The sequence below is a fragment of the Arachis hypogaea genome, chromosome 13, assembly GCF_003086295.3.
Source record: "Arachis hypogaea cultivar Tifrunner chromosome 13, arahy.Tifrunner.gnm2.J5K5, whole genome shotgun sequence".
NCBI lineage: Eukaryota > Viridiplantae > Streptophyta > Magnoliopsida > Fabales > Fabaceae > Arachis > Arachis hypogaea.
Genome location: NC_092048.1, coordinates 80518712 through 80529702, shown reverse-complemented (window position 1 = coordinate 80529702; position 10991 = coordinate 80518712). Strand labels below are relative to the sequence as shown.

The 10991-nt window shown below is 39.0% G+C and overlaps 1 non-coding gene across 1 annotated transcript; it reads right to left on the bottom strand.

Annotated features, from left to right (window-relative positions):
- Positions 1-4181: 4181 nt before the first annotated feature.
- Positions 4182-4289, bottom strand: LOC112738478 (small nucleolar RNA R71). Its single transcript, XR_003169437.1, has one exon. It is a non-coding gene; the product is annotated as a small nucleolar RNA R71 (small nucleolar RNA).
- Positions 4290-10991: the final 6702 nt, after the last annotated feature.

The following is a 10991-nucleotide window of genomic DNA, read 5'->3' as shown; positions in this document are numbered from 1 at the left end:
CAGCGTCAGAGCAACTATGGCATATTATATATCAAATCGAAGTCCCGGACGTTAGCTTTTCAACGCAACTGAAACCGCATCGTTTGGATCTCTGTAGCTAAAGTTATAGCCGTTTGAGTGCAGAGAGGTCAGGCTGGACAGCTGATGAGCGGATAATTTATACGCTTTTTGACATTGTTTTTAGTATATTTTTAGTAGAATCTAGTTACTTTTAGGGATGTTTTCATTAGTTTTTATGTTAAATTCAGATTTCTGGACTTTACTATGTGTTTTTGTGTTTTTCTATGATTTCAGGTATTTTCTGGCTGAAACTGAGGGACTCGAGCAAAAATCAGATTCAGAGGTTGAAGAAGGGCTGCTGATGCTGTTGGATTCTGACCTCTCTACACTCAAAGTGGATTTTCTGGAGATACAGAACTCAAAATGGCGCGCTTCCACTTGCGTTGGAAAGTAGACATCGAGGGCTTTCCAGCAATATATAATAGTCCATACTTTTCCTAAGTTTAGACGATGCAAACTGGCGTTCAACGCCAGATCTCAGCCCAATTCTGGAGTTCAGCGCCAGAAAGGGATCAAAAACCAGTGTTGAACGCCAGAAATGGATCAAAACCTGGCGTTCAACTCCACAAATGGCCTCTGCACGTGGAAAGTTAAGGCTCAGTCCAAGCACACACCAAGTGGGTCCCGGAAGTGGATTTATGCATCAATTACTTACTTATGTAAACCCTAGTGACTAGTTTATTATAAATAGGACCTTTTACTATTGTATTAGACATCTTTGGATGCCTGGTTCTTAGATAAGAGGGGCTGGCCATTCGGCCATGCCTGGACCTTTCACTTATGTATTTTTAATGGTAGAGTTTCTACACTCCATAGATTAAAGTGTGGAGCTCTGCTGTTCCTCAAAGATTAATGCAAAGTACTACTGTTTTCTATTCAATTCATCTTATTTCGCTTCTAAGATATTCATTCGCACTTCAAGCTGAATGTGATGAACGTGACAATCATCATCATTCCCCATGAACGCGTTCCTGACAACCACTTCTGTTCTACTTTCGATTGAATGAGTGTCTCTTAGATCTCTTAACTAGAATCTTCGTGGTATAAGCTAGATTGATGGCGGCATTCAAGAGAATCTGGAAAGTCTAAACCTTGTCTATGGTATTCTGAGTAGGATTCAATGATTGAATGACTGTGAAGAGCTTCAAACTCGCGATTGCTGGGCGTAGTGACAGACGCAAAAGGATAGTAAATCCTATTCCAGTATGATCGAGAACCGACAGATGAATAGTCGTGCCGTGATAGGGTGCGTTGAGCATGTTCACTGAGAGGATAGGATGTAACCATTGACAAGGGTGATGCCTCCAGACGATTAGCCGTGCCGTGACAGGGCATTTGGATCATTTTCCCGAGAGAAGACCGAAAGTAGCCATTGACAATGGTGATGCATTACATAAAGCCAGCCATGGAAAAGAGTAAGACTGATTGGATGAAGATAGCAGGAAAGCAGAGGTTCAGAGGAACGAAAGCATCTCTATTCGCTTATCTGAAATTCTCACCAATGATTTACATAAGTATTTCTATCACTATTTTATTAATTATTTTTGAAAACCCCATTACTATTTTATATCCGCCTGACTGAGATTTACAAGGTGACCATAGCTTGCTTCATACCAACAATCTCCGTGGGATTCGACCCTTACTCACGTAAGGTATTACTTGGACGACCCAATGCACTTGCTGGTTAGTTGTGCGAAGTTGTGAACCATGGTATTGGCATCATGTTTTTGGCGCCATTACCAGGGAAAGAAAGAGCGTTTTACATAATCAAAGTGCAGTCATAATTTCTGCGCACCAAGTTTTTGGCGCCGTTGCCGGGGATTGTTCGAGTTTGGACAACTGACGGTTCATCTTGTTGCTCAGATTAGGTAAATTTTCTTTTTGTTTTCTTTTCAAAAAATTCTTTCAAAATTTTCTCCTTTGTTTTCGAAAAAAAAAATTTTTAAAAAATAAAAATGTTTTCAAAAATAAATTATTCTATGGCTTCAAAACTTTCAAGAATGAATTCTAGAGTTTCATGGTAACATGTTGAATCCTATCTGGCTGAAAAGCCATACCCAAACTCCTTTGGGATTGGTCTTCAACTAATCACCTCAATGGATGTAAATCCATTCTAAAGCTTGGCTGGTTATTAAGCCATGCCTGACCCTTTGATTGGAGCTTTAGACTAAAGAGCATAAGATTCCTGGAATTCATATTAAAAATTTTAGAATCCTTATTTTTTGTTTTTCAAATAATTTTCGAAAAAAAAATACAAAAAAATTAGAAAATCATAAAAATCAAAAATATTTTTTGTGTTCTTGTTTGAGTCTTGAGTCATGTTATAAGTTTGGTGTCAATTGCATGTGCATCTTGCATTTTTCGAAAATTCTCATGCATTCATAGTGTTCTTCATGATCTTCAAGTTGTTCTTGGTAAGTCCTCTTGTTTGATCTTTGCATTTGCATGTTTAGTGTCTTTTCTTGTTTTTCATATGCATTCTTGAATTCTTAGTGTCTAAGCATTAAAGAATTCGAAGTTTGGTGTCTTGCATGTTTTCCTTGCATTAAAAATTTTTCAAAAATATGTTCTTGGTGTTCATCTTGACATTCATAGCATTCTTGCATGCATTCATTGTTTTAATCTAAAAATCTCATGCATTGCATCATTTTTCTTGTTTTTCTCTCTCATCATTAAAAATTCAAAAATCAAAAAAATATCTTTCCCTTTTTCTCTCTTAAAATTTCGAAAATTAGATTTGACTTTTTCAAAAATTTTTAAAATCTAGTTGTTTTTATGAGTCAAATCAAATTTTCAATTTAAAAATCAAATCTTTTTCATTTTTCTTAGTTATTTTCGAAAATTTCAAAAATATTTTTCAAAAATCTTTTTCTTAATTTTGTATCAAATTTTCTAAAATAACAATAATAATTAATGTTTTGATTCAAAAATTTCAAGTTTGTTACTTGCTTGTTAAGAAAGATTCAAACTTTGAGTTCTAGAATCATATCTTGTGATTTCTTGTGAATCAAGTCATTAATTGTGATTTTAAAAATCAAATCTTTTTCAAAAACTAATTTCAATCATATCTTTTCAAAAATATCTTCTTATCATATCTTTTTCAAAAAAAAAACTTGATTTCAAAATATCTTCTCTAACTTCCCAACTCCTTATCTTTTAAAAATTTGTTTCAACCAACTAACTAACTTTTTGTTTGTTTCTTATCTTTTTCAAAACTACCTAACTAACTCTCTCTCTCTAATTTTCGAAAATATCTCCCCCCTTTTTTTCAAAATTTCCTTTTAATTAACTAATTATTTCAATTTTTAAATCTTAATTTTCGAAAATTACTAACCTTTTTCAAAAACTATTTTCAAAAATCACTAACTCTTTTTCAAAAATTATTTTCGAAATTTTCCCTCTCTCATCTTATTCTATTTATTTATTCATCTACTAACATCTCTCCCTCACCCACCAAAAATCCAAACCCTCTCTCTCTCTTTCTGAGTTCAGATTTTTCTCTTCTTCTTTTCTTCTACTAACAATAAGGAACCTCTTTACTGTGACATAGAGGATTCCTCTTCTTTTCTTTTTCTCTTATCTTTCTTATGAGCAGGGATAGAGAAAAAGGCATTCTTGTTGAAGCTGATCCAGAACCTGAAAGGACTCTGAAGAGGAAACTAAGAGAAGCTAAATTACAACAATCCAGAGACAACTTGATTGAAAATTTCGAACAAGTAAAGGAGATGACAGCCGAACCCAACAACAATGCAAGGAGAATGCTTGGTGACTTTACTGCACCAAATTCCAATTTACATGGAAGAAGCATCTCCATTCCTACCATTGGAGCAAACAATTTTGAGCTGAAACCTCAATTAGTTTCTCTGATGTAGCAGAACTGCAAGTTTCATGGACTTCCATCTGAAGATCCTTTTCAGTTCTTAACTGAATTCTTGCAGATCTGTGATACTGTTAAGACTAATGGAGTAGATCCTGAAGTCTACAGGCTCATGCTTTTCCCTTTTGATGTAAGAGACAGAGCTAGAATATGGTTGGACTCTCAACCTAAAGATAGCCTGAACTCTTGGGATAAGCTGGTCACGGCTTTCTTAGCCAAGTTCTTTCCTCCTCAAAAGCTGAGCAAGCTTAGAGTAGATGTTCAAACCTTCAAACAAAAAGATGGTGAATCCCTCTATGAAGCTTGGGAAAGATACAAACAGTTGACCAAAAAGTGTCCTTCTGACATGCTTTCAGAATGGACCATCCTGGATATATTCTATGATGGTTTATCTGAGCTATCAAAGATGTCATTGGATACTTCTGTAGGTGGATCCATTCACCTAAAGAAAACGCCTGCAGAAGCTCAAGAACTCATTGACATGGTTGCAAATAACCAGTTCATGTACACTTCTGAAAGGAATTCTGTGAATAATGGGATGCCTATGAAGAAGGGAGTTCTTGAAGTTGATACTCTGAATGCCATATTGGCTCAGAGCAAAATATTGACTCAGCAAGTCAATATGATTTCTCAGAGTCTGAATGGAGTGCAAGCTGCATCCAACAGTACTCAAGAGGCTTCTTATGAAGAAGAAGCTTATGATCCTGAAAACCCTGCAATAGCAGAAGTGAATTACTTAGGTGAACCTTATGGAAACACCTATAATCCATCATGGAGAAATCATCCAAATCTCTCATGGAAGGATCAAAGGCCTCAACAAGGCTCTAATAATGGTGGAAGAAACAATTTTAACAATAATAAACCTTTTCCATCATCCACTCAGCAACAGACAGAGAACTCTGAACAAAATACTTCTAATTTAGCAAACTTAGTCTCTGATCTATCTAAGGCCACTGTAAGTTTCATGAATGAAACAAGGTCTTCCATTAGAAATTTGGAAGCACAAGTGGGCCAGCGGAGTAAAAGGATCACTGAAATACCTCCTAGCACTCTCCCAAGCAATACAGAAGAAAATCCAAAAGGAGAGTGCAAGGCCATTAACATAACCGAATTGGCCGAACCCAATGAGGGAGAGGAGGACGTGAATCCCAATGAGGAAGACCTCCTGGGACGCCCAGTGATCAATAAGAAGTTTCCCTCTGAGGAACCAAAGGACTCTGAGGCTCATATAGAGACCATAGAGATTCCATTGAACCTCCTTATGCCATTCATGAGCTCTGATGAGTATTCCTCTTCTGAAGAGAATGAGGATGTTACTGAAGAGCAAGCTGCCAAGTTTCTTGGTGCAATCATGAAGCTGAATGCCAAATTATTTGGTATTGAAACTTGGGAAGATGAACCTCCCTTGTTCACCAATGAACTAAGTGATCTGGATCAACTGACATTGCCTCAGAAGAGACAGGATCCTGGAAAGTTCATAATACCTTGTACCATAGGCACCATGATCTTTAAAGGCTCTGTGTGACCTTGGTTCAGGAATAAACCTCATGCCCCTCTCTGTAATAGAGAAACTAGGAATCTATGGGGTGTAAGCTGCTAAAATCTCATTAGAGATGGCAGACAATTCAAGAAAACAGGCTTATGGACAAGTAGAGGAAGTGTTAGTAAAGGTTGAAGGCCTTTACATCCCTGCTGATTTCATAGTCCTGGATACTGGAAAGGAAGAGGATGAATCCATCATCCTAGGAAGACCTTTCCTAGCCACAGCAAGAGCTGTGATTAATGTGGACAGAGGAGAATTAATCCTTCAATTGAATGAGGACAAACTTGTGTTTACAACTCAAGGATCTCTCTCTGTATCCATGGAGAGGAAGCATAAAAAGCTTCTCTCAAAGCAGAGTCAAACAAAGCCCCCACATTCAAACTCTAAGTTTGGTGTTGGGAGGGTCTCAACAATGCTCTGAACATCTGTGAGGCTCCATGAGAGCCCACTGTCAAGCTATTGACATTAAAGAAGCGTTTGTTGGGAGGCAACCCAATTTTTATTTATCTAACTATATTTTTCTTAGTTATATGTCTTTGTAGGTTCATGATCATGTGGAGTCACAAAATAAATATAAAAATTGAAAACGGAATCAAAAACAGCAGAAGAAAAATCACACCTTGGAGGAAGCACCTATCTGGCGTTCAACGCCAGAACAGAGCATGGTTCTGGCGCTGAACGCCCAAAATGGGCAGCATCTGGGCGCTGGACGCCAGAATTGCACCCTGGAGAAAAGCTGGCGCTAAACGCCCAGAACAGGCATGGTTCTGGCATTCAACGCCAGAAATGGCCAACAAATGGGCGTTGAACGCCCAAAATGGGCACCAACCTGGCGCTGAACGCCCAGAGTTGTGTGCAAGGGCATTTTACATGCCTAATTTGGTGCAAGGTTGTAAATCCTTGAACACCTCAGGATCTGTGGACCCCACAGGATCACCTCAGGATCTGTGGACCCCACAGGATCATCTCAGGATCTGTGGACCCCACAGGATCATCTCAGGATCTGTGGACCCCACAGGATCCCCACCTACCTCCACTCACTTCTTCTCACCCCTCTTTCACACAATCCCATAAACACTCTTCCCCAAAACCCTTCACCAATCACCTCAATCCCTCTTCTCCATCACCTCTTCACCACTCACATCCATCCACTCTTCCCCATAAACCTACCTCATAAACTCCACCTACCTTCAAAATTCAAAATCAATTTCCCACCCAAACCCACCCATATGGCCGAAACCTTCCCCCCCTCCCTTCCCTATATAAAGCCCTCCATTCCTCTTCAAATTCACACAACATAACCCTCTCTTCTCTTCTTGGCCGAAATACAACCCCTTCTCCCTCTCCTCCATTTCTTCTTCTTCTTCATCTATTCTTTCTTCTCTTGCTCGAGGGCAAGCAAAATTCTAAGTTTGGTATGGTAAAAGCATAAGCTTTTTATTTTTCCATTACCATTGATGGCACCTAAGACCGGAGAATCCTCTAGAAAAGGAAAAGGGAAGACAAAAGCTTCCACCTCCGAGTCATGGGAGATGGAAAGGTTCATCTCCAAAGCCCATCAAGACCACTTCTATGATGTTGTGGCCAAGAAGAAGGTGATCCCTGAGGTCCCTTTCAAACTCAAAAGAAATGAGTATCCGGAGATCCGACATGAAATTCAAAGGAGAGGTTGGGAAGTTCTAACAAATCCCATCCAACAAGTCGGCATCCTAATGGTTCAAGAGTTCTATGCTAATGCATGGATCACCAAGAACCATGATCAAAGTAAGAACCCGGATCCAAAGAACTATGTTACAATGGTTTGGGGGAAATACTTAGATTTTAGTCCGAAAAATGTGAGGTTGGCGTTCAACTTGCCAAACATGAAAGAGAACGCACGTCCCTACACAAGGAGAGTCAACTTTGATCAAAGGTTGGACCAAGTCCTCATGGACATATGTGTAGAAGGATCTCAATGGAAGATTGACTCAAAAGGCAAACCAGTTCAACTAAGAAGACTGGACCTCAAGCCTGTAACTAGAGGATGGTTGGAGTTCATTCAATGCTCAATCATTCCCACTAGCAACCAGTCTGAAGTTACTATAGACCGGGCCATCATGATCCATAGCATCATGATTGGAGAAGAGGTGGAAGTTCATGAGATTATACCTCAAGAACTCTACAAAGTGGCTGACAAGTCCTCCACTATGGCAAGGTTAGCCTTTCCTCACCTCATTTGCCACCTATGCAATTCGGCTGGGATTGACATAGAGGGAGATATCCTCATTAAAGAGGACAAGCCCATCACTAAGAAAAAGATGGAGCAAGCAAGAGAGCCCATTCATGGAGCTCAAGAGGCGTATGAAGCTCATCACCATGAGATCCCGGAGATGCCTCAAATGCAGTTTCCTCCATAGAACTATTGGGAGCAAATCAACACCTCCCTAGGAGAATTGAGTTCCAATATGGGACAACTAAGGGTGGAACATCAAGAGCACTCCATCATCCTTCATGAAATAAGAGAAGATCAAAAAGCAATGAGGGAGGAGCAACAAAGGCAAGGAAGACACATAGAAGAGCTCAAGGACATTATTGGTTCCTCAAGAAGGAAACGCCACCATCACTAAGGTGGATTCATTCCTTGTTCTTATTTCTTCTGTTTTTCGTTTTCTATGTCATGTGCTTATCTATGTTTGTGTCTTTATTACATGATCATTAGTAGTTAGTAACTTTGTCTTAAAGTTATGAATGTCCTATGAATCCATCACCTCTCTTAAATGAAAAATGTTTTAATTCAAAAGAACAACAAGTACATGAGTTTCGAATTTATCCTTGAACTTAGCTTAATTATATTGATGTGGTGACAATGCTTCTTGTTTTCTGAATGTATGCTTGAACAGTGCATATGTCTTTTGAAGTTGTTGTTCATGAATGTTAAATATGTTGGCTCTTGAAAGAATGATGACTAGGAGACATGTTATTTGATAATCTGAAAAATCATAAAAATGATTCTTGAAGCAAGAAAAAACAGCAAAGAACAAAGCTTGCAGAAAAAAAAAAGAAGAAAAAAAAAGGCGAAAACAAATATATATAGAAAGAAAAAAAAAGCAAGCAGAAAAAGCCAAAAGCTCTTAAAACCAAGAGGCAAGAGCAAAAAGCCAATAACCCTTAAAATCAAAAGGCAAGGGCAAATAAAAAGGATCCCAAGGCTTTGAGCATCAGTGGATAGGAGGGCCTAAAGGAATAAAATCCTGGTCTAAGCGGCTAAACCGAGCTGTCCCTAACCATGTGCTTGTGGCGTGTAGGTGTCAAGTGAAAACTTGAGACTGAGCGGTTAAAGTCAAGGTCCAAAGCAAAAAAAGAGTGTGCTTAAGAACCCTGGACACCTCTAATTGGAGACTTTAGCAAAGCTGAGTCACAATCTGATAAGGTTCACCCAATTATGTGTCTGTGGCATTTATGTATCCGGTGGTAATACTGGAAAACAAAGTGCTTAGGGCCACGGCCAAGACTCATAAAATAGCTGTGTTCAAGAATCATCATACTGAACTAGGAGAATCAATAACACTATCTGAACTCTGAGTTCCTATAGATGCCAATCATTATGAACTTCAATGGATAAAGTGAGATGCCAAAACTATTCAAGAGGCAAAAAGCTATAAGTCCCGCTCATATGATTGAAGCTATATTTCATTGATAGTTTGGAATTTATAGTATATTCTCTTCTTTTTATCCTATTTGATTTTCAGTTGCTTGGGGACAAGCAACAATTTACGTTTGGTGTTGTGATGAGCGGATAATTTATACGCTTTTTGACATTGTTTTTAGTATGTTTTTAGTAGAATCTAGTTACTTTTAGGGATGTTTTCATTAGTTTTTATGTTAAATTCACATTTCTGGACTTTACTATGAGTTTGTGTATTTTTCTGTAATTTCAGGTATTTTCTGGCTGAAATTGAGGGACTTGAGCAAAAATCAGATTCAGAGGTTGAAGAAGGACTGCTGATGCTGTTGGATTCTGACCTCCCTGCACTCAAAGTGGATTTTCTGGAGCTACAGAACTCAAAATGGCGCGCTTCCAATTGTGTTGGAAATTAGACATCCAGGGCTTTCCAGAAATATATAATAGTTTATACTTTGCTCAAGTTTAGATGACGCAAACTGGCGTTCAACGCCAGCTCTCTGCCCAATTCTGGATTTCAGCGCCAGAAAGGGATCAAAAACCAGAGTTGAACGCCAGAAATGGATCAAAACCTGGTGTTCAACTCCACAAATGGCCTCTACACGTGGAAAGTTAAGGATCAGCCCAAGCACATACCAAGTGGGTTCCGGAAGTGGATTTATGCATCAATTACTTACTTATGTAAACCCTAGTGACTAGTTTATTATAAATAGGACCTTTTACTATTGTATTAGACATCTTTGGACGCCTGGTTCTTAGATCAGAGGGGCTGGTCATTCGGCCATGCCTGGACCTTTCACTTATGTATTTTTAATGGTAGAGTTTCTACACTCCATAGATTAAGGTGTGGAGCTCTGCTGTTCCTCAAAGATTAATGCAAAGTACTACTGTTTTCTATTCAATTCATCTTATTTCGCTTCTAAGATATTCATTCGCACTTCAACCTGAATGTGATGAACGTGACAATCATCATCATTCCCCATGAACGCGTGCCTGACAACCACTTCCGTTCTACTTTCGATTGAATGAGTGTCTCTTAGATCTCTTAACCAGAATCTTCGTGGTATAAGCTAGATTGATGGCAGCATTCAAGAGAATCCGGAAAGTCTAAACCTTGTCTGTGGTATTCCGAGTAGGATTCAATGATTGAATGACTGTGACGAGCTTCAAACTCGCGATTGCTGGGCGTAGTGACAGACGCAAAAGGATAGTAAATCCTATTCCAGTATGATCGAGAACCGACAGATGAATAGCCGTGCCGTGACAAGGTGCGTTGACCATGTTCACTGAGAGGATAGGATGTAACCATTGACAAGGGTGATGCCTCCAGACGATTAGCCGTGCCGTGACAGGGCATTTGGATCATTTTCCCGAGAGAAGACCGAAAGTAGCCATTGACAATGGTGATGCATTACATAAAGCCAGCCATGGAAAGGAGTAAGACTGATTGGATGAAGATAGCAGGAAGGCAGAGGTTCAGAGGAACGAAAGCATCTCTATTCGCTTATCTGAAATTCTCACCAATGATTTACATAAGTATTTCTATCACTATTTTATTAATTATTTTCGAAAACCCCATTACTATTTTATATCCGCCTGACTGAGATTTACAAGGTGACCATAGCTTGCTTCATACCAACAATCTCCATGGGATTCGACCCTTACTCACGTAAGGTATTACTTGGACGACCCAGTGCACTTGCTGGTTAGTTGTGCGAAGTTGTGAACCATGGTATTGGCATCATGTTTTTGGCGTCATTACCAGGGAAAGAAAGAGCGATGAATTTTACATAATCAAAGTGCAGTCACAATTTCTGCGCACCAACAGCTTAGCAATTTCTCCAACTTCT